Consider the following 21016-nt stretch of genomic DNA (forward strand, 5'->3'; position numbering starts at 1 on the left):
TTGTGAAATGCAAGGAACCTCAAGATTCTAAGGGGAAGCCAAAGATTCACATTCCAGTCACAGTTGTGGATTAAAGCAGCATTCCCCAGCTAGGCATGCTCCAGCTGCTTTGGGATACAGTCGCCAAACAGCCCCAGGAAGCGCAGCAGAGCTGGCAGGAATTGATAGGAGCTGGAGGACACCAAGCTGGGGAAGGCTGCATTAAACAAACGCTCTGGTTACTGACATGATTGGTTTGCAACTGGTTCTATTTGTAATGAGACAGTTCACAGCTAGGCTCTATGTTTCTGTATGATGTGTGAGGCTTAAGCCAGTCTGAATGCTTGCAGTTGTGCCAGAATGTGTTGGTTTAATGGACTGTGACCCAGTCCAAATGGTAAGGCACCAAGAAAGTGGATTATTTGATCAATGCATGTGTGTAACTTATTTAAACAAAAAAGATTTATTGAAATTCTTTGCCTTCCTTGAAAGTATTTAAAGGGCGGAACTCAAATGGCATTTTTTGAAGACTTCTATAGTGGAAAGATGGGATACAAACGAATGAAATATATGCAGCATTTATACTGTGCTCTCAGTGTTGCATATACTTTCTTACAATATAACATCCTCATAAGGTAGCCCAGTACTGTCAAATAATCCTGGGAAATGTAGCACACCCTTCTCAGAATTACAGTTCCATAACCCTTAACTGGGACGTGGGTGGCGCTGTGGGTTAAACCACAGAGCCTCGGGCCTGCTGATCAGAAGGTCGGTGGTTCGAATCCCCGCGACGGCGTGAGCTCCCGTTGCTCGGTACCAGCTCCTGCCAACCTAGCAGTTCGAAAGCACGTCAAAGTGCAAGTAGATAAATAGGTACCGCTCCAGCGGGAAGGTAAAACGGCATTTCCGTGCGCTGCTCTGGTTTGCCAGAAGCGGCTTAGTCATGCTGGCCACATGACCCGGAAGCTGTATGCCGGCTCCCTCAGCCAGTAACACGAGGTGAGCGCTGCAACCCCAGAGTCGGACACGACTGGACCTAATGGTCAGGGGTACCTTTACTTTTACCTTTAACCCTTAACTAACTAGAGTTCCCATGATTCTTTGGAGGAAGTTCTGTGCTTTAAATGTATAATATGGATGTGACTGGCTACTCCATATCTTTGTTCTCCTCAGCAATTATTAGCCCCCTTTTCTGGAACATTCTAGAGATTTAAGCTGACAAAGTAGTGATCTTGCACTAAGGGTCAAAAAAATAAATCTATTAATTGCACAATTGCCTCTCCCTTATTTCTAAGTAAACAAAAATGTGGTGCCAAAGGCACAGAGACTTCCTTTCCAGAGGCTTTAGATTATGCTCCAGCACTGTTTTAAAAGCTCTTAGCTGCTAACCAATGTTTTCATTGTTGTAGCAACAAATTAGAATGACTTATACAACGGAGAAATTGATTTAAAACTGTCTTTTTATTGGTGACAACTTGCCTCAGTTGAGATCGATCCATCCTGCTCAAAACTCCAAAAATAAAAACTTGTAAGATTAAAAGCAACTCTAGCAGGAACAGGGTGTTTCTTTTCTAGCAAGAATATAACATTTCCATGCTGCAAGTATAATAATAAACCTGTTTGAGGCTCACACACTACATTTGAAGAGGCAGGCAACTTGCATACAGGTATATACATATGATAGCACTGTGATATGATATAGCACTGTGATATGATATAGTGATATGATAGCACTGTGAGCAAGTAGACCAGTGTGATCTCTTTATGTCACGATGGCCATGAAGGGCAGAAGCAAGTGTAAGAGGCATCTGTGTGTGTTGCTGAGATATATGTGTACAAAAAGAGAGACAGAGAGCACCATCTGCTGCTAGTGTAGCTCAAGCATTACCCTAAAAATCTATGTGGATTTTCAGTTAAAGAGCACTAAACATGAAATGACTGTCTGGAAGAATGAACCCCTTCCAACTCCATTTCTCTCAGTGCTCTTTGCTCAGATGCTAATCAACAAAGACAAAAGCAAGCATAAGCACACCTGTGTCCATCTCTGGATTTCCAGATGGCTCCTCCATTTTAATAGATCTGACTATTTTGCCACACAGAGGGTCGCACATTTGCTACCTCTGAAGTGTAAGAAGTGCTCCACAGCAACATTACTATGGAAACCACCCGGGCATTTCTTCAAATCCTGCTCCGTTGAACAATCTTAAAAGTAAGCTGTGAAACCTTGCTGTGAGTTCTTTGCCATCCTTGTATCTGCACAGCAGACTAACCCAAAGCAACAGGGAACATTTCACTGTAAGGCTTATTTTCTTTTGCATACTTTGAGCTCTCTACACCAGAGTCTAGCAGTTGTACATATCAAGGCCACAGCTTAGAGCTGTACAAGAGGGGATCATTGTAACCCTCCATTTAAGGAGTCTCTTTGGACACATCCACAAGCTTCTATACTGTGGCATTTCGCAAAGGTCACTACCAAAAAGAACCCTGTTGTATCAGTCAGCTTATATCAAAATCTTTCTGTTATTCATAAATAATAGGGAATGAAACTGGGCATGCCAATGTTCTTTTTACTCAACTATGTGTAAGTCCCCTTCCGGTGTTATTCATACAAAGGGGAATTATGCAATGCCTGGGAGTGGGTCCACAATGCCTGCCTCATCCTTGGGGTTGCATGGCCAAGCTAGCCCTGGTCTCCAGTACCTGAAGAGGAGTCCTTTCTGCGAATACCTGCTCATGCAAGGCAGCTCTCTTTTAGACATATGTTTTCAATGTGCAGATGTTATGGAGTGGTTATCACATGGGTTCTATTCACTTGTGTAATAAATTAAGGGGGCTAATGGCAACATTCCACCCTACTTTCCAACATTCTGACTGATCACATGTAATACAGAACTATGGTTCAGCTACAACCATGGTTTAGCATTGTGGGAACAAGCCTGCATGAGGCTTGGGCACGCCTGATCCCGCTTCTCCTCCTCTACACACACCGAAGGATAATTCTGAAAGCTTCCACTTTGGAACCATAACTCATCAAAAGTGTTTCCCCCAGTCCACTATGGGTAATTTAAACAAACTCAGGATCAAACCACTGAATGAAATCTTGGTTTGTTTTAGCTAGCCATAATTAGAACAAAGCAGTTCCCTAAGTTCAGAAGTCATGGGGATTAGTTCTTGCACAAATGGTGCTCTGTGGGGGGGGGGGCAAAACTTGTGTGGACTCGGTTGAACCTGTATTCCGTCACATTTTCTAGTGCAGTCTTTCTCAACCTTGGGTCCGTAGATGTTGCTGGACTACAACTCCCATCATTCCTGACCACTCATCCTGCTAGCTAGGGATGACAGGAGTTGTAGTCCAACAAATCTACGGGCCCAAGGTTGAGAAAGGCTGCCTAGTGTAACCATGACATAGATCCAGGGGCAGGGCTATGCAGAAAAAAAGCAGGTATGAATACAGCTCAGCCATAGTAGCCCATGCTCTGGTAATCTTCACTATTGCAATGCTGGGCTTTTAAATGCTGCTGCAATGTATTATTTTATTGCATTTACTGTATTTTATCCCTTTGTGCTGTATACTGTTCCAAGAGGCAAATGTCTTGTGCTGTGCTCCCTGTTTCTGTTGTAACATAATAGTCAGGACCAGATAAATATCACCTACAGTTTGCAGTTTTTGCAACAGACGACATCCATGTGCCTAACTTCATACATTGCAACTGAAGTGTGACACATTTATATTTCTAACCACTCACTCACTCACTCACTCACACACACACACCCAGACCGAGAGAGCGCCCTGGATGACATCCAACATCAGTCATACTCAGAGCAGACCCACTGAAATCAATGAACTTAAGTAACTTAAGCACATTGGTTTTAACGCGTCTATTCCGAGTATGACTTAGCTGGATATCACCGGGATCTGGAGAGGAGACAGTCTGACTGGAACAACCTTGAGATGGAGTGGCAATAGCCCATTGTTAAGAAACCTGACTCACACTGGGGTTTAAACACCTGCTTTAAATAGCTAGGTCATACACTCTCCTTCACAGGGTATACAGCCTGTTGGGTCAATGGCAACCTGAGCAGCAAAATGTAAAAGAAGTTATTGAATCCAATGGAAAGAGCTTCTCCTCAGTGAAAACAGGGAAGGTAAATGGTGGCAACAGCAGGGACTTGAGCAAACAAAGAGGAAGTTTGGCAGCCCACAAGCCCTGTTTCACAGGCACTGGATAGACAGCTTGGGAGAATGAAGTTGCGTTTCCTGCCGACCTGGACTAACCCCTCTCCCCGCTGCTGCCCTGCCAGTGCACCTCTTCCGTGACCTAAAGAGACCTCTACCGAGGCAGGGAGAGAAATTCCTCCTCCCAAGCCCTTAGCTGCCAACTCTGATATGGACAACTGCCCAGCTAGTAAGTGACTCCACACAATGAATTTACTTCACTGAACAGCTATTAAATCAGCTTTACTTCTTAAGATGGTGGCTGAAAGAGAATCAAAGCCTTGTCTGTTTTTAGCAAGCTTTTTGGCAGAGACATACCTGCTTTTCTTTCTCCTGTGCCCTCCCCCCCGCCCCCCGGTCCTAAGAAAAGCCCCTTGGCACATAAACAAGGCCATTTCCAACTCTGGGCTGAGCCACTGCCCTCTCTCCTGCCTGCCACACGGTTCCTGGTAAAATTAGCCAAGCCACCTTTTTTTGCCTTACTTACCTAGAGAAGGGATTCTAGCAGGCTGCCCTTGCTACAGAACTTCTTGGACTACCACAGTTTTGATGGGGGAGAAATCGGGGGTCCGGCCTTCGCCCTCTTAAGCCAACATCACAGCAGCTGCTGCAATCCTTTGAACTGGAGGCTGACAGAAGCAACAGCAAGCAGCGTTCTATAAGGGTTTTTATCCTTTGGAAGTCGATCTGTGTCTGCATCTCAGCAGCTAGAGCTCCCAAGCAGCCTAAATGGATGAGAACGCACAGGAGGCATTTGGGGGCATGAATTATTTATTCCCTTGTTCAGATCCGCTGCCAATAGATCTACATTCTTCTTCGAGGCCCGGCATGGGACTCCACTCTTGTTTTCAACAGTAATGGAAGACATCTAGGTTTCCTTTGATAGTCCTCGAGGGCAAACGATATGGGGCACTTGCTGTACTCGGAGCAACAGGATCAGGCATCAGGGAGTCAGCCCAATGTTCCTTTCTCAGCTGCAATCACCACTGAACCACCCGGCACACCTGGCTAAATTTTGTTATCTCAGAATGGTAGCAGCATTCCTAGGAGCATCTGCCCCCATTTGGCTCTGAAAGAGGAGAGCGCAAAATATGGTCTGAAGCTCAACATCAAAAAAACTAAGATCCTGGCCACTGGTCTCATCACCTCCTGGCAAATAGAAGGGGAAGAAATGGAGGCAGTGAGAGATTTCACTTTCTTGGGTTCCATGATCACTGCAGATGGTGACAGCAGTCACGAAATTAGAAGACGCCTGCTTCTTGGGAGAAAAGCAATGACAAACCTAGACAGCATCTTAAAAAGCAAAGACATCACCTTGCCGACAAAGGTCCGTATAGTTAAAGCTATGGTTTTCCCAGTAGTAATGTATGGAAGTGAGAGCTGAACCATAAAGAAGACTGATCGCTGAAGAATTGATGCTTTTGAATTATGGTGCTGGAGGAGACTCTTGAGAGTCCCATGGACTACAAGAAGATCAAACCTATCCATTCTGAAGGAAATCAGTCCTGAGTGCTCACTGGAAGGACAGATCCTGAAGCTGAAGCTCCAATACTTTGGCCACCTCATGAGAAGAGAAGACTCCCTGGAAAAGACCCTGATGTTGGGAAAGATGGAGGGCACAAGGAGAAGGGGACGACAGAGGAAGAGATGGTTGGACAGTGTTCTCGAAGCTACCAACATGAGTCTGACCAAACTGCGGGAGGCAGTGGAAGACAGGAGTGCCTGGCATGCTCTGGTCCATGGGGTCACGAAGAGTCGGACACGACTAAACGACTAAACAACAACAAAAACAAACCTCGCTCAGCTGCGAAGAGAGATCAATGCAAGCACCTTTGCGAAGGGCAGGCAATGCATTTGGGAGTCCTCGGTAGAACACTGCATTCACACCACTCAAGTTCACTTCACACCAGCTATTCCCTTGGTTTTTTTTAACTAATGTGGACTTGAAAATATGGAAGAAGAACTTCACAAAATCACAGTGTGGAGCAGCATCCCCCAAATACAGGAAACCTAAGGCCCTTGAGAATCCAAGGATCCATTTATTGGGTTGTTTTTCTGGAAGAAACCCGGCTCATGGTCTGAACAGTGCTTATCACCCTTACCTAGCCAAGCAGTTCTGGAAAGGAAGGAAGAACAGATTCTTCCCAATGGATCATGCCTCAGGACTTGGATAGTCAACCTAAGCAATCTTTGCCTAGAGAAGGAGGACCTATCCACTCATGTCTATACTGCTGCCTGCTCTGTTGCTCAGCAGGATAGAGGTAAAATCACACCAAGGCATGAGAGTGGCATACGCAGTGCTATAAAGCAGCCTTTTTCACCTGATGAGTGTCAGTGTCTACGTACAATCACCTTGTATCATGCACAGATATTTGGTGCCAATGGTTGTGCATATATGTGAAAATTGTGTATAGCCAAATTTTAATTCTCCTTGGTTGGCAAGGGGGGGGGAGCCTGCAGGGAGGCCTTCCATGTAGCTCCATTGCCTCCCCTCACTCATCCTCATGTGAGCAACTGATGGAAGGGAAGAAGAGGGAGGGAGGCAAAGAGAAATAAAGGGGGAACAGAGCAGTGGTAGAAAGAGAGAGAGAGAGAGAGAGAGAGAGAGAGAGAGAGAGAGAGAGAGATGCAGGCAGAAGAAAAAGGCTGGAATGGAATCTGGAAAGGGTCTACAGCCAAGCACATATGGTTGAAATAATGTATATTAAATGCATGTAAGATGTGACTTAATTGTACATATTAGCAGCTTAAAATGCATCAACCCCATAGCCCCAGGCTGCATTTCAAGTCACTTTCTTATGTTGCTGTGCACACCAGAGAGGGGTTGGTGATGTTTTCACCTGATGTACGTTAGCTGATTTGTTTCCCTGTGCCAAACTCCTATTCAGTGAAGCTGTAATATGTGCATGCGCTGTCATCTGTGCATGTGCAACACTGTCTCAAATATACACACTTCAGCTTAACTGTGGCCTACATTTTTAAATCATATGGAAGCTGGTTTTAGGGCATCAGATAGCATAATTTCTCAAGAAACTAAAGGATACGTAGGGATTGCGGCTAACCTCATGTGAATGCACTTTCAAACACTACCAGTGGAAGTGCACTGGAGCCAGAGTCAATGGTAATGTGTACACAGCCTTCTACTTGGGTCTTGGCTGTGGTACAGGTGCACCAAAGGTTACTCACCACTGCCTTGGGAGAAACTTCCTCCTCCTTACTTGCAGAATCCTGACTTTAGAGAATCTGCAGTTGAGGAGAGCTGGTGCTTATCAGGGAGATGGGCTAATTCTCAGCTACAACACAGAGAGTATAGGCAAATGGATGACTGCTTACTAGAGAGACACTGCATTGCTCAGGCAGTCTGCAAGGCCCAAGGGCATTCAGACAACAATGCAGCCCAATGCCACTCTGCTTTTAATGAGACAGTAGCTAAGATAGGCCAATTCTGCGATGTATGAAGGTACCTTAAGCATTAGTTAGCTAAAGGGAGATGCTAATTGGACAAAAGGTGTGTCTTAGTGCTTTGGAGAACTGTATTACAGCAGAACTCCAGAACCACAGAGTCATAATCCTCTGGGAAGCAACTATTAAAAATAAGCCCTTCTGGGAAAAGAGACATCACAGGGGAGGAGATTCTGAATTGATGGAAGCTTTATATTCACTGGACGGAGTACACATCAGCATTCAACTGCCTAATGGCGGAGACTGCAACCACCAAGAAAAGAAAGGAAAAGAAAAAAGAAAACTTTTTCCATTATCTGGAGAAGCTGTTTTCAACGGAGCCCAGCAAAGGAAGCATGCAGCTGTACTGAGGCAATACCGCGTGTTGAAATTTTGCGCCACTAACAATTTTGTGCTAGGGCGATCACTCCTGTTGCCCCCACACACACACTACACTACTGCATTAAGGGTATTAAAACAATCCAACCTACAAGGTAGAAAGCTGCAACAACCCTGTGAGAACACAGCACCCAAAACGTTTTGCTCCTTGCCTCCAATTTGATTTCTGAGAAACAAGAAGGTAAATGGTAGAAATAATCAGCTTTGTAGCAAATCTGAATGCCTCTATTTTGCAGGCCCTTCGCTTACGTTTCAAGTTTGCTGCCCCTATTACCATGTAAATTAGCAAAAATGCAGGCTTTTTGAAGTCGTTCCTGTGTATAAAAACAAAGCATGGAGCTGTTGACTGCATTCATATAGCTCTAAGAAAAGTGTAGGCAGCCACTTTGACTAATGAAAGCATGTGCCTGCCTGTCTGGAAAAGAACCAGAATGTTTGATTCCACAATCACGGGGTTTCTAAAGCAAAATGCCATAAGAACAAACTGTTGAAAAACTGAAGGACTTTAGCAAAACAAATGATGGAAGGTACAGTACAGCAATTTTATACAGCTAAAACTGAAAAGTATGGACAGATGCAAAATTAGCCCTACTATCTTGTTTTACTCCTCATATTAAGAACATAACCAATAAAGACATCATCTTCCATTTTATTAACTGCACCTAGATTAGTGATTGCAAAAAATGGGAAAACTTTTAAATGAAAATCTTTCTGAAGCATGAATTTTGCAAGTATGGGACACTGTGCTTAAGGGCAAATTAACCATTTCACAAAAATGATATTGATATGGGGTGGATAAGACTCACACCACCTATATGACATGGTATCCTTTTATGGACTTTGTTAAGACAATTGAACATGGTTTTCACCTTCCATCAGTTTTTGGAACCTTATGGAGATACACTTTCATTTGACTCCCTTTCTTGGAACGTCTAATACTACAATCATTTTTTTCTATTTTTCTTTTCTTTTCTGTACAACTACTAAATTCTGTATTCCTTGTATGGGTATGTTTTATTACTTGATTTAAAAAAAAAACCCTGCAATGTGGGATATATCTCAAAAGTGATACTTGAGAGATTCTGACAGCTCTCATTCCTGTGACATCATTTCACATTTTGGCTGTTTATCCGTTTGACCTTTAGCCTAGCCATAACACATCTGAGGTTAATTTTGGGTTACTAACACTGACACAAGATCCTACAAAAACTGAATTTTGTGCAACACAATATTCTGTTAAAGCTTTAATTCTCATTATTGAAATTTATCATTAGCATGCTTTTGCAAGCATACCAAATGATAAATGGTACACCTTAAGACTCCAATGAACCAGGAAAAGGACCATTTTGTTAAAACCCCACCTACACCAGCTCTATCAAGGTTTAAATTAGAGTAAAAATATAATTCATCAGTAAACTCCCCTTGATCCAATAGAGATTGAGGTCAGGACACAGTTGCTTAGCAACCTAGTAGATTAACATTTTCCAACTGTTACATACTCTGTGGAGGACAGTGGTTTATTAAACGCTTCAGCAATACTCCTAGTTTTTCCACTCTTCTACTATTTTTTCAGGAATGAGTAACTTACGGTGCTATCCTATTAGGAATGTTTACTCAGAGGGAAGTCCCTCTGTGTTCAATAATGTTTTCTCCCAGGTATGTAATTGTAGCCTTACAGCACAATCCTATACATGTCTAATAATTTTTTTTTAGCCCTGTTGAGTTCAATGGGGCCTACTCCTAGGTAAATGTATAATATTTCAGCCTTGGTTATTTTTATTTTACCAGCAAAGTGACTTGAAAAATTTGCATAAAGTTTTAATTATATATTTAGAAAAACAATCACTGCTCAGTTGTGGTCATGTGTTTATTATGTGAAGTTCCCTTCCTGGCTGTTTGTAGTGCTCAATAACAAATATTTATTGGTTAGAACAGGCACACCCAAACTTGGCCCTCCAGATATTTTGGGACTACAACTCACACCATCCCTAGCTAACAGGACCAGTGGTCAGGGATGATGGGAATTGTAGTCCCAAAACATATGGGGAGCCGAGTTTGGGGATGCCTGTTCTGGAGGAATTTACAGAAGACATGCGGTTCCTGTCAAAGGTGCTAGCCTGAAACAGGACAAGCCGCAGTGAGAGTTAAATTCTAGTTCAAGACCCATCACTTAAGTCTAAACTAATGAGCATCAGTTCTCAACCTTACGCGACACAGGGAAGACAGCACATGATAGCGAAGGCGCTTAGCGGATGAGATCCTCTTTATGCACTAATCCATCTTTTATATAGAGCTTGAAGACAAGATTGCGTAGGGAGAGGATTTATTAGGAGAGGCTGCCCCAAACGACAGCACTAGATTAATTAATTCAACAGCAGGGGTCAGAACACAGGATGACATAGTTCCTTTCTTGCTTCCCTACTAACATAAATCTATTTGAGTTCTTGCACAAGCAACTTTATTCTAAAACTGTTACAAGCATGTACTCAATGTGAAAAATATTATGCATCATCCACTTCAGATGCCCTTGAGGCTGGTCTCTGCTTTTTGACACAGACTGGTAATCTTGTCATTGGCAAAGGAGTAAGCACTGAACAAAGCTCAGTGTGGCATCATTATCCCTAATTAACACATACAACAGTAACGTTTACTAATGAGCCAGAATATCACTAGATCTCGGCTTTCTTTCCCAGCTGCTGCCAGAGTTAACACATAGCTATTTAATTTCCAAATATTTCCCTTCCAACAAAGGGAAATAAGTGCTCTTTTAAAGGATGGAGCAGGGAATTATACTATAACGGTAATAATTGTGATATTTTGGGTTTATTCTTTCCTCATTATGATACCCTCCCAAGTACAGTGGTACCTCGGGTTAAGTACTTAATTCGTTCTGGAGGTCCGTTTTTAACCTGAAATTGTTCTTAACCTGAAGCACCACTTTAGCTAATGGGGCCTCCTTCTGCCATTGCGCCGCCAGAGCACAATTTCTGTTCTTATCCTGAAGCAAAGTTCTTAACCTGAAGCGTTATTTCTTGGTTAGTGGAGTTTGTAACCTGAAGCGTATGTAACCTGAAGCGTATGTAACCCGAGGTACCACTGTAGTTAGGTTTGAAACAAAAACTTTTGAACTATGACTACTGCAGCCTTCTACAAGGACCCAAGAACTTTATGGGATCCTGTATCTTAATGACTTATGGAAACTCGGATGTTCAGTGGCATATTTTGGCTGCAGTGCTATCAGAAAGGAAACTGCTAGTGGCAGGAAAAGCAACAGATGTCTGAATTTTGCATGAGAAGCTGAATTAAAAGGTAAGGCCATATTAGACACCACTAAGAGAAATACCGGTACATCTCTCAGTGTGGAGCACTTGCCACCAAGGCTATTTTTTAAAAACCCAACAAACACATTTTACCATTAATGGGTATATAGTGTTTCTTGGTGATACTTTTCAGCAAGGCAAGGCAAGGTCATCCCTGCTTTATGAACCAAATACAAAATTCAGTGCGGCTTCAATGTGAAGTCATTGTATCAAGTACTTCTATATGTGAAATATGGTGCAATCTTTGGATTAGATTACTGCAATGCATTACATGGTTTGACTTTGGGGACTTGACAGAAGCTTCTATTAGTCCAGAACACGGGTGCAAGATTGCTACTGGGAGCACTCCTAGAACATATCTGCCCAGTTCTGAAACTATTTCACTGCTAGCCAGTGCTAGCCCAGGGCATTTTGCTGTATGATGTGAAACAGTAAATGGTGCCCCCAACCCACCACACACTGCCTCAGGCCAACCATGTTAATGCTACATGAGGCAGAAGACCTCACCAACACTTCTTCTCCCCCTCCCTGGCAGCAGAAAGATCAAATAAATAAAAAACCTGCCCTTTCGTGACTCCACGATCAAGTGCCTGAGGTGGCTGCCTCACCCTGCTGGTGGTCAATCTATTCCCAGGTAAAATTTGAAATGCTGGTGTTATATTTAAAGCCCTATATAGCTTGCTTTCTGGGTACCTGAAGGATCCTCTTTCCCCACAAGTTTCTGCTTGTGCATTAAGGTCTTCAGGGCCCTTTCTCTGAATGCCTGCTTCCTTCTGGGCTTAGGCACGTGATCACCAGAGACAGGGCCCTCTTGATTATATCAAATGCTCTTCTCTGGGAAACTCACCTGCACCTACTCATGTACAGTGGTACCTCGGGTTAAGAACTTAATTTGTTCTGGAGGTCCGTTCTTAACTTGAAACTGTTCTTAACCTGAGGTACCACTTTAGCTAATGGGACCTTCTGCTGCCGCCACGTGATTTCTGTTCTCATCCTGAAGCAAACTTCTTAACATGAGGTACTATTTCTAGGTTAGTGGAGTCTGTAATCTGAAGTGTCTGTAACCCAAGGTACCACTGTACTGTAGATAAGATTCTCGGTGAAGAGTTACTTTACTTTCCCAGGTTAGACTTTCGAACATTTAACCTGAGCCTCATTCTATTTTGTGACGGTTGCGTTATGTTTTCTACTTCTCTGCGCCTTTATAGGATGATGATTTAAAACGCTGTGTGCGAATGCGCCAGCCCCCTCATGATCTCCAAGGGCAGCAGGCGCTTATGTGCAGGTGGAGGTGCATGGCTGTGTCTCTGTGACACCTGGGGACAAGGCACAAGCATCTCCCTCTTCTGCTCTTAAGGAGTGTCCAAACAGGTGGCCACTGTGAGACCCAGTGTGGTGCAGAGGTTAGAGTGCTGGACTATGACCTGGGAGGCCAGAGTTCAAATCCTTGTCCAGCAATGAAGCTCACTGGGTAACCTTGAGCCAGTCACAGTCTCTCAGCTTAGCTTACCTCACAGGGTTGTTGTGAGGGGGAAAATAGGGAGGAAGAAAACCATGCACACCACTTTGACCTCTTTGGAGGAAAGGGGAGAACAATTAATTACCGTATTTTTCTGTGTATAAGACTAGGTTCCCCCCCCCTAAAAAATAATGTAAAAAATTTGGGGGTGTCTTATACATCCGGATAGTAAAATACATGATTTTTTTCCCTAAAATTGGGAGTCCCCAAAAATTGGGGGCCATCTTATACATGGGGGCATCTTATAGACGGAAAAATACGGTAATTAAAATTCTCCTATGTATGTACGTATGAATAAATAAATAAATAAATAAATAATCCTTCTGTAGTTAAGGTTTCATTAGTTTTCTGTTTTGTTGTACTGATTTCAAACAGGGTGTGATATGCAATTTAAAAATAAAAATAGAAATGAATGGGTGAATGAATAACCAGAGTGTATTGCATCATATGTTTGCGTGTCACCTGCAACCTGAAGCAGTACTTTCTGGACACAAGTTTATGACTCCATCTGCTGTTGGAAAGAGCTAGCCAGAGGCTATTCAAAATCTCTGGGGAAACAATCTACTTTCCCCACAAATACTTCTTTAGATGAGATATAGGAAATTTGCTTTCCATGCTCCGCTGCTAAACACAGCTGATGTGACTATTGTTATTTGTTAATAAAATAGGTCAAAGTTTTATTCTGAGATTTAGCCTAGAATCTTAGTATTATAATTAATCTGCCCTAATTGATGTCATTTTGGGGGAAGGGATATTTAGCAGACTGCCAATTTATCGGTTCAAAACCCTTGCTGGATCAAAACCAGAGGAGTATGCCATAGTATACAGAAGTGATGAGCAGGTTGTGGTGCAATACAATGGGTCAGGGAGATCAAGGTCCCAATCTGTGCTTAACCATGTAGTTCACTGGATGATCATCGACTAATCACTATTCAAATCCCTGGTTAAAAGGGAGCCTGGTTAGTTAGTCTCAACCGTGGTAAATGTCATTGACGATGTCATATTTAATTGTGATTAAGGCCAGCAGGAGATGGAGGATGGAGAAAACAGAAGGCAAAGAAGTGTACAATCTCTCGATTTCTAAACCATGGTTAAAGACATCATGGCTGATACATTTACACTGACTCAGTGAGATGTCACAACAGTACGCTTGAAATGAATTTCCTGAAACTACTGCACAGTCTTGTAGTATACTGTCCCTGCAAGTGGTGTAAGAATTCACTCTCACCTACACAGTATTTTAATTCATCATCTATGCTTTTTATTCATTTCTACAAGCAGCACTTAGGAACAGTTAATAATGGGAAAGTTGGTATGAAGATAGAAATTAGACTCTTTTGTATAGCAACTGTGAAATGGAAAATTGCAAGTTAATAACCTAAACACACACACACACTACCAATGCTGAGTACCATAGAAATGTCCATTAATAAAAACAGTTCCCTTTGTAGGTTACCAGTTCAGTGGCGGATTATCACATAAATACTGCATTCCTGAAAGCTGTTTCCTTTCACTAAGTGGAGATTTTTGCTTATGTTTCAAAAGGAAGGGTGACCCCCCCCCCCCCAATAATAATAAACAGGAACAAAAGCTGCTCACTCCTGATGCCCCACCCCGCACAAAATAGCTGGCATCAGGGAAGAACACAGATCTTTGCTCGTTGAATCTTTGCATTTTATTTATATAACCAATGATTGATTGGTTATGAGTATTTATATACTGCCATTTAATACAGTTTTCAGGATAGCTTGGTTTTTGGTACTGTCTTTGCAGCTCCTTGCTGCCATTGCTTGTCAATCTACAATAAAAATAAAAATAAAAATAAATCTCTTGATACGCCGTTCAAAATAACCAACACCACCCATGTCCAGAACGTGAATCTCAAGTTCTGAAAGCTGGGACCTGGAAAACTTCTTACACCTGAAGAGCTAATCCTATGCATGCTTACTAGGAAAGCAAATTGCACTGAAACCAAGTTTCTTCCGAGTAAATACTATTATTAGTAAAGAAAAGAGAAAAAAAAGCCTTATGCTCAGGCTTTAACCCCTACCCAGAATGCATCCACCGAGTTATAATTCAACATTTTAAACCTGGTCATAGAAGCTGGTTTAAAGCGTGCTGCAGTCAAAATTAAGCTAAGAACAGGCACTGAAATCAATGGGACTTAAGAATGCTTAGCTTTGGCTGGATCATGCCGCAGCTTAGCATCATATACTTGGCTCAGTCACTGTAGACTCAGTTCTATGTATGGGTTGTCAATTATACCATTCCCCCCCCCATTTTTCTCAACTTTATTGCCACAAGGAATATGTTTTGAATAATGCTTGTATTGTGGAAGCACAGTGACCATAAACAGCAACACTATCAATGTTAGCTACTCCTGTGGTCCATAAATACTTGTTGACATTAGAGTCCAAATATGGGAAAAAATACAGCAGCTTTATCACTTCAAAAGGGGTTCCTCTTTTTAGATGGAGAGTGAGGAGGAAATGAAACTTCTCAAGATCTAACCAGCACACAGTCTCCAGTAGGTTCTCCAACAAAATTTGCAGAACCTTTCATCTAGAAACAAATTGTTTATTATACAGTAGTACTGTATGTGTGAAGATCCGCAGGGGATCACTTTGGGCAGACTGGCTTCTAACAAAGTGCCTCAACCTTCCCCCTACAGGCACCAGGGCAGCTGCCACTCAGACAGCTCAGCTCAGAAATGGGTGAGCACTGCTACCACCAAGACCTAATAAAGGGCTCTTGGAGCTCTTGAGCTTAAACAGTCTACAGCACGGGAAAAGGGTGGAGAGGGACTGGCTTTCTGGAGAAGGAAAGGGAGGAGCAGAGGCCTGAGGGACCTCTGTTTCCCCCACAAGCTTCTTTTCCTACCAGCAGGGAGGTATAGGAAGCCCCGACAAGCCGCTTCCCTAACTCTCTCCAGGTTCTATTTAAAATAACAGAGAAGATAAACATGGGTGGGCTAGAATCATACAATTTGGTAATGGGCACAAAATTTAGCACCCCCTCAAATCAGCTTTGCTTTATTAAAAAAAAACTGCATTAATATTTTAAGACCTACAAATTCAAAGAAAAAACTGTTGATGTTCAAACGGACCAAACCACCACCATACCAAAGCAGTAACACTTCCCCCCTCAAAAAAGGATGTAGAGTCATACATAAAAGTTTAGTCATTAGATGAAGAACTTGAGCATTATGGAGAAAGCGGATCCTTGCACAATATGGTAGAAGACTCATCGCAAAGCTGCTCAGCTGGATTCCTGTTAGCACGTGATATGAATGGGAGCCAGTGTTCACACCATACAGTACACGAAATTGCCGCTTATGTTTGCCCGTGAAACCTGACCTCCACGTTCTCTGTACCATTGAAAAATATATAGAGATTTTATATTTTTCCCAATCCTTGGAGATGGTCAAACTAGCTGCTAATAAACAGATTAATGAGATTAGGTCTTCCTAATTATCAGAAATGCCCTGAAGTGCTATGCATGGATATCTCAGTTCATGGCCAATCCTATCCCCCCCCCCCCCCAGTGACATTATGTTTGCACAGACAAGTCATCATTTCTAAAAGCAAGTTTCTAGACCTTATGGGGATAAAAAATAGGCTTAAAGATGTGTGGGGAAGGCCTAATAAAATCTCAGATGCAACAGAGGTCTAAAATGAATTTCCTGAGGTCAGGAGGTTTATGCTTAAGTGCCTTGCATAGTTCCTACAACTTTTCATGACTAATAGAAGCAAAATAAATTATGCAATATGTGTGTGTGTGTGTGTGTGTGATATATATCTCACATATACATACATATACTCACACAGTTAATTTGCTTTGTTGATTATATTTCTGTAGGTCAAATCTACCGTAACTTATGCCATCCTGGTTCAAATTTTTTATTATTGAGTACACATCAATCTAACTACTGTATAATTTTTCCGTACTGAGAAAATCTACTGCTATCTGACATCTGTCAAGTTGATTGTTCACAAGAATTCAATAACACGAACAGCTGTTCATGTTAGCAAATTCACCTCCATTCAAATGACAGTCCGGCAGTCAGCCATACCTGAGTTTTCCCAAGGTTCTCTTTTTGTCCTCAGAATGCTAGAGATTATAGGTACTATTTTTAAAACACTGGCTATTCCTGGCAACACAATATAGTTGGTTTCAGAGCAGCACAGAATGCTATACCCATTTGTCGACAACTAGTACATATTTAGCTATGGATACAAGAGAGATGATGTACTTTTTCCTCTTTAGAGATAATTGAGGAGCAAGCAAACAATGTAAACCTTTCCTCCATCTATCCTATTCAACTTCTGAATACATCCTTTTGTTTATCCTGAATTGATTTGAATTAGTCAAATCAACTGAACCAGTTTCATGTGAAAAAGTGTCATAAACTTGGGTCGGATGGGAGAACAACATACTGTATGCGATATTACTATTCCAAGTAGCTGAGCTCAATACAAGCAAGCTCACCCCTTTGATGACTTCCACTGTGTTTCATCACAAATATAGAAATCACCACAGGCAGGTTCCTATCCCTTTTTATCATCTCAAAATACAATTTCCACTAGAGTAAGCATGTAAGGGAGCAGTCCTAAATATGGTAAACCAGCATAAATTATGCCAACTTAAATTAAGATCCAGATCCAAACTCCATTCAGCAACAGGGCTGTTGCTGGCTGAGCCAGCCTAAGCCTAGAAGAAGGGGGAACAAGCCCTTTGAAATAGAGTTTGAGTTCCAGCACCATTCTTGTTGGCTTAACACACATCAAGTAATGTGACTGAGCTGAATAAGCTTAGGATCCAGCGTAGGTCCTGTCTGCCCCCGCCCCTCTGCCTAGGAATGTCCCCTTTTAAGGGATAATTGCATCTTAAAGATCCACCCAGCTTAGCTCAGCCACGTAGTTCCCAGCTGAGATCCTAATTTGGCTCAACTAGATCCCGGATCTAACTTTAGGATTGTGCCCTTAGTCTGTTGCATCAAAACCCTCAGTGAGTCTTGTGGCATTTTAAGAAATGTACAGTGGTACCTCGGGTTAAGAACTTAATTCGTTCTGGAGGTCTGTTCTTAACCTGAAACTGTTATTAACCTGAGGTACCACTTTAGCTAATGGGGCCTCCTGCTGCCGCCGTACCACCACTGCACAATTTCTGTTCTCATCCTGAAGCAAAGTTTTTAACCCGAGGTACTATTTCTGGGTTAGTGGAGTCTGTAACCTGAAGCGTCTGTAACCCGAGGCACCACTGTATGAGGTTACCATCTTTCATGGGGTAGAGTCCAAGTCATCAGCTGTACAGTGATCCAGTGCAAAGAAATCAAGTGATGTACATGTGTTTTATGAGCAAGACCTAATGTTTCAAATATCACACACCAACGGTAGTTAATTCCTGTTCTCCAGCCCTATGCAGACAGTCTCTGGCTGAGTAGGAAGCACTCTACTACCTAGAGAGGTCTGTTACCTACCGTAAATACCCAGGTAGTGGCACCTAGAAGATAGGTCTACCACGGATACAGTAGATGCCCTTAACTACAGCCAGAAAGTAAAGAACTATGACAAACTCCAGAGAAATCACTACATTCAGTCTGTAACAGGGGGAAACAAACATGTGACTTGGTGTGGCACTTCAGAGGCGAACAAGTGGACTGTGGCGAAGGTTTCCAAAGGCAACCAAGCCAGCCTAGTCATCAGAAGCAAAAAGTAGGCAGAGGAGATGGTAGGAATATACTGAGGCTAGCAGGGAATAAACCTCACTGAGAGCCAGGTGAGGCTTGGATCTGGGAGATTATTTGGTCTCAAATCCACCGCTATCTCTCACTGGCTGGCCTTGACAAGGGCTCCATTTCCTCTTTCAGCCTCAGTTTTCATATCTGTAAAATGGGGCTAATGGTACAGCCGCTCACTTCACAGAGTCGGGATGGTGAGCATAAGGAAAGGCTTACAGCGTTTTGCAAATGAAAAACGATAAAGAAGAGTAGTTAGACGGCAAGAAGAGGACTACAGAAAAGCTCACATTTTGACAACTGGACAGCATGTCGGGAAGAAAATATATAGCTCGGTCGTTCGCTGGAGAATCGCGATTGGGGGTGGGGGGGGGGAGCCCGAGTAATGAACAACAGACTGTAGCACTGTGCTTAAGTGCCGCTCACGACCAAAGGGGACCGGACTGCTGGGGGAGGACGGAGAGCGAAGAGGAGGAGAGCAAGAAATGCAATGCCAAGGTAGGGAAGCGCAATAATGCCCCGGGCTGGAGAGGAGCTCCTTTTCAACCCAGCCTAGATGGGTCTAAGCAGGGAGACACCTCCCTTCCCCCACCCCGTCCCTTCCTGGACTGCGGAAGAGGCGCTCGGGACTCGGGATCCCCTGCGAGCCGAAAGCGCGCCCAGCGCAGCCCCGGAACCAATCCCGACTAGCCCCCCAGGTCACCCCGCTTTCGGGCTGCTGCGCATTCTTCCCCGGGGTGGGCAGCATCCCCGGCCGAGGCAGGAAGGTGTACGGGGCCGGCCGAGCGCTCCGGCAGCCGGACCCGGCGCATGAGAAAAGCCCGCCAGGATGCGGCTCTTGCAGCACCAAGCAGCGCCCGCCCAGCAGTGCCTCCCTCCCGCCCGCCCGCCGCGCTCTCCTGCTGCGTCCCACCCGCCCGCCTGCGCTGCCTCCATCCGCAAGGGACTCCCCGGAGACGGAGTTCCCTCGGAAACCCCGAGGCGGGAGGGCGGGCGGGCGGTGGGATCTCCTCCCTCGGCCACCCTCCACCTCCAAGCGCCCCAGTTGCGGGAAGAGGAGGAAGAGGCCTCTGCAATTGCACCTACCCGGGCAGCAGCGGCGCTGCTGGAGAGCGGGGAGGTAGGTGGTCGAGGAGGCCCCGGCGCAGGTGCTTGGCGGCGGGCCGGGACGCGGCTGGGCTGGGCTCAGCTACGCCTCTCCGCGCTCGCCTCCATGGAATCGTCGCGGCGCCGGCTGCTCTTCCTCCTCCTCCTCCGGCTGCGCCGGCTGCTGCTGCTTGTGCCGCCGCCGCCGCCGCGGCAGCTGCAGATCCAGTGTGCCAGCGAAGAGGGACCCATAGCGCGGCTGCGGGGCCCGACTGCACATGCTCCCATCCTGCCCCCGCCCCCTGGCTTAACCCTTCCGCTGCCGCGCCCGCAAGAGGAAGGAGCGCGGCGCGGGGAGGGAAGGCGGCCGGTTGCCTCCGCCGCCGGGTCTCCTTCGCGGGCGGGGTTCGGCTCTCTTCCACCGCCCGAAAGCGCCCCCTCCGCTCCTTGCCACTCGTTCGCCGCCGCTGCCCGGATTGGCCTGGCGAGGCGCAGCCCGCGAAGGGTTACTTCTTCTCCTTCGGGTCCTTTGTCGGCTACATCCGCTTGTTTTGAATAATTTACCCGGCAGATTTGCAGGCGGCGCGTTCCTTCCGTCCGGCAACCGGCAAGAGGCCCAGAATCCCCGGGAGTCCCGAGGCCAGAGGATGGGCCTGTAAGTGACCAGCCTATGAGCCAACCATGCCAAGGCTTGCAGTGTGCCAGATCCGGCGTGGTGACTGGAGACGGTGTGGGAAGAGCGACGAATCCTCCCTTTGCCAACATGCCCCGGAGCTGCCACCCATATATTCTGTTCTCATAGTGTCCCAAGGGTGTATGGGTACATGCATTAACTGGTAAATCCCCACATGCAGCTAGGAGTCCTGGGGGATAAGGCTATGGCTACTGGCGAGGGAGGACTTTGGCATGGGCGGAGCCAGGATTTTTGTTGGGGGAGGGCAGGCTTTTGTTAGGGGGCGGCAGAAACTCAAATTTGTATTGATTTTAGAAATTTTATTGATTATGGGGGCAGCTGGCCCCCCTGCCCCCTCCCTTGGCAACGCCCATGGGCTTTGGTCATCTTTGGTAATACGTGCACTGAGCGAGGCCAAAATCCGCCACCCCCAAATGGATCTTCTCAGTTATGGCTCTTCTCACCCTGTGCCGGGGAACCACCCGCACTACCCTAAATCCAATGCTGGCTGCTGGCCACAATGGCTATGTTCGGCCTCCGCTGTCAGAGACAGCACAGCTCTGAATACTGGTTGCTGGAGGTCGCAGGTAGGGAGAGTGCTGTTGCACTCAGGTCCTGCATGCTAGTTTCCCTTGGGTATCTGGGC

At 44.7% G+C, this 21016-nt stretch overlaps 1 protein-coding gene across 6 annotated transcripts in view; it reads right to left on the reverse strand.

Annotated features, from left to right (window-relative positions):
• Positions 1-20381, reverse strand: part of TMEM229B (transmembrane protein 229B) — a 38276-nt gene extending 17895 nt beyond the window's left edge. Inside the window, exon 1 of one of the 6 annotated variants that reach the window (XR_004426474.1) lies at positions 20262-20381. The gene's annotated coding sequence lies outside the window, so the exon portion shown is untranslated. Of the gene's footprint in view, positions 1-4682; positions 5172-19697; positions 19720-20261 lie in introns of those variants that run through there. The other 5 variants (XR_004426477.1, XR_004426473.1, XM_033147222.1 and 2 more) reach the window with 5 other exon arrangements.
• Positions 20382-21016: the final 635 nt, after the last annotated feature.

This window comes from Lacerta agilis, chromosome 1, assembly GCF_009819535.1.
Source record: "Lacerta agilis isolate rLacAgi1 chromosome 1, rLacAgi1.pri, whole genome shotgun sequence".
In the NCBI taxonomy this organism is placed as follows: Eukaryota; Metazoa; Chordata; class Lepidosauria; order Squamata; family Lacertidae; genus Lacerta; species Lacerta agilis.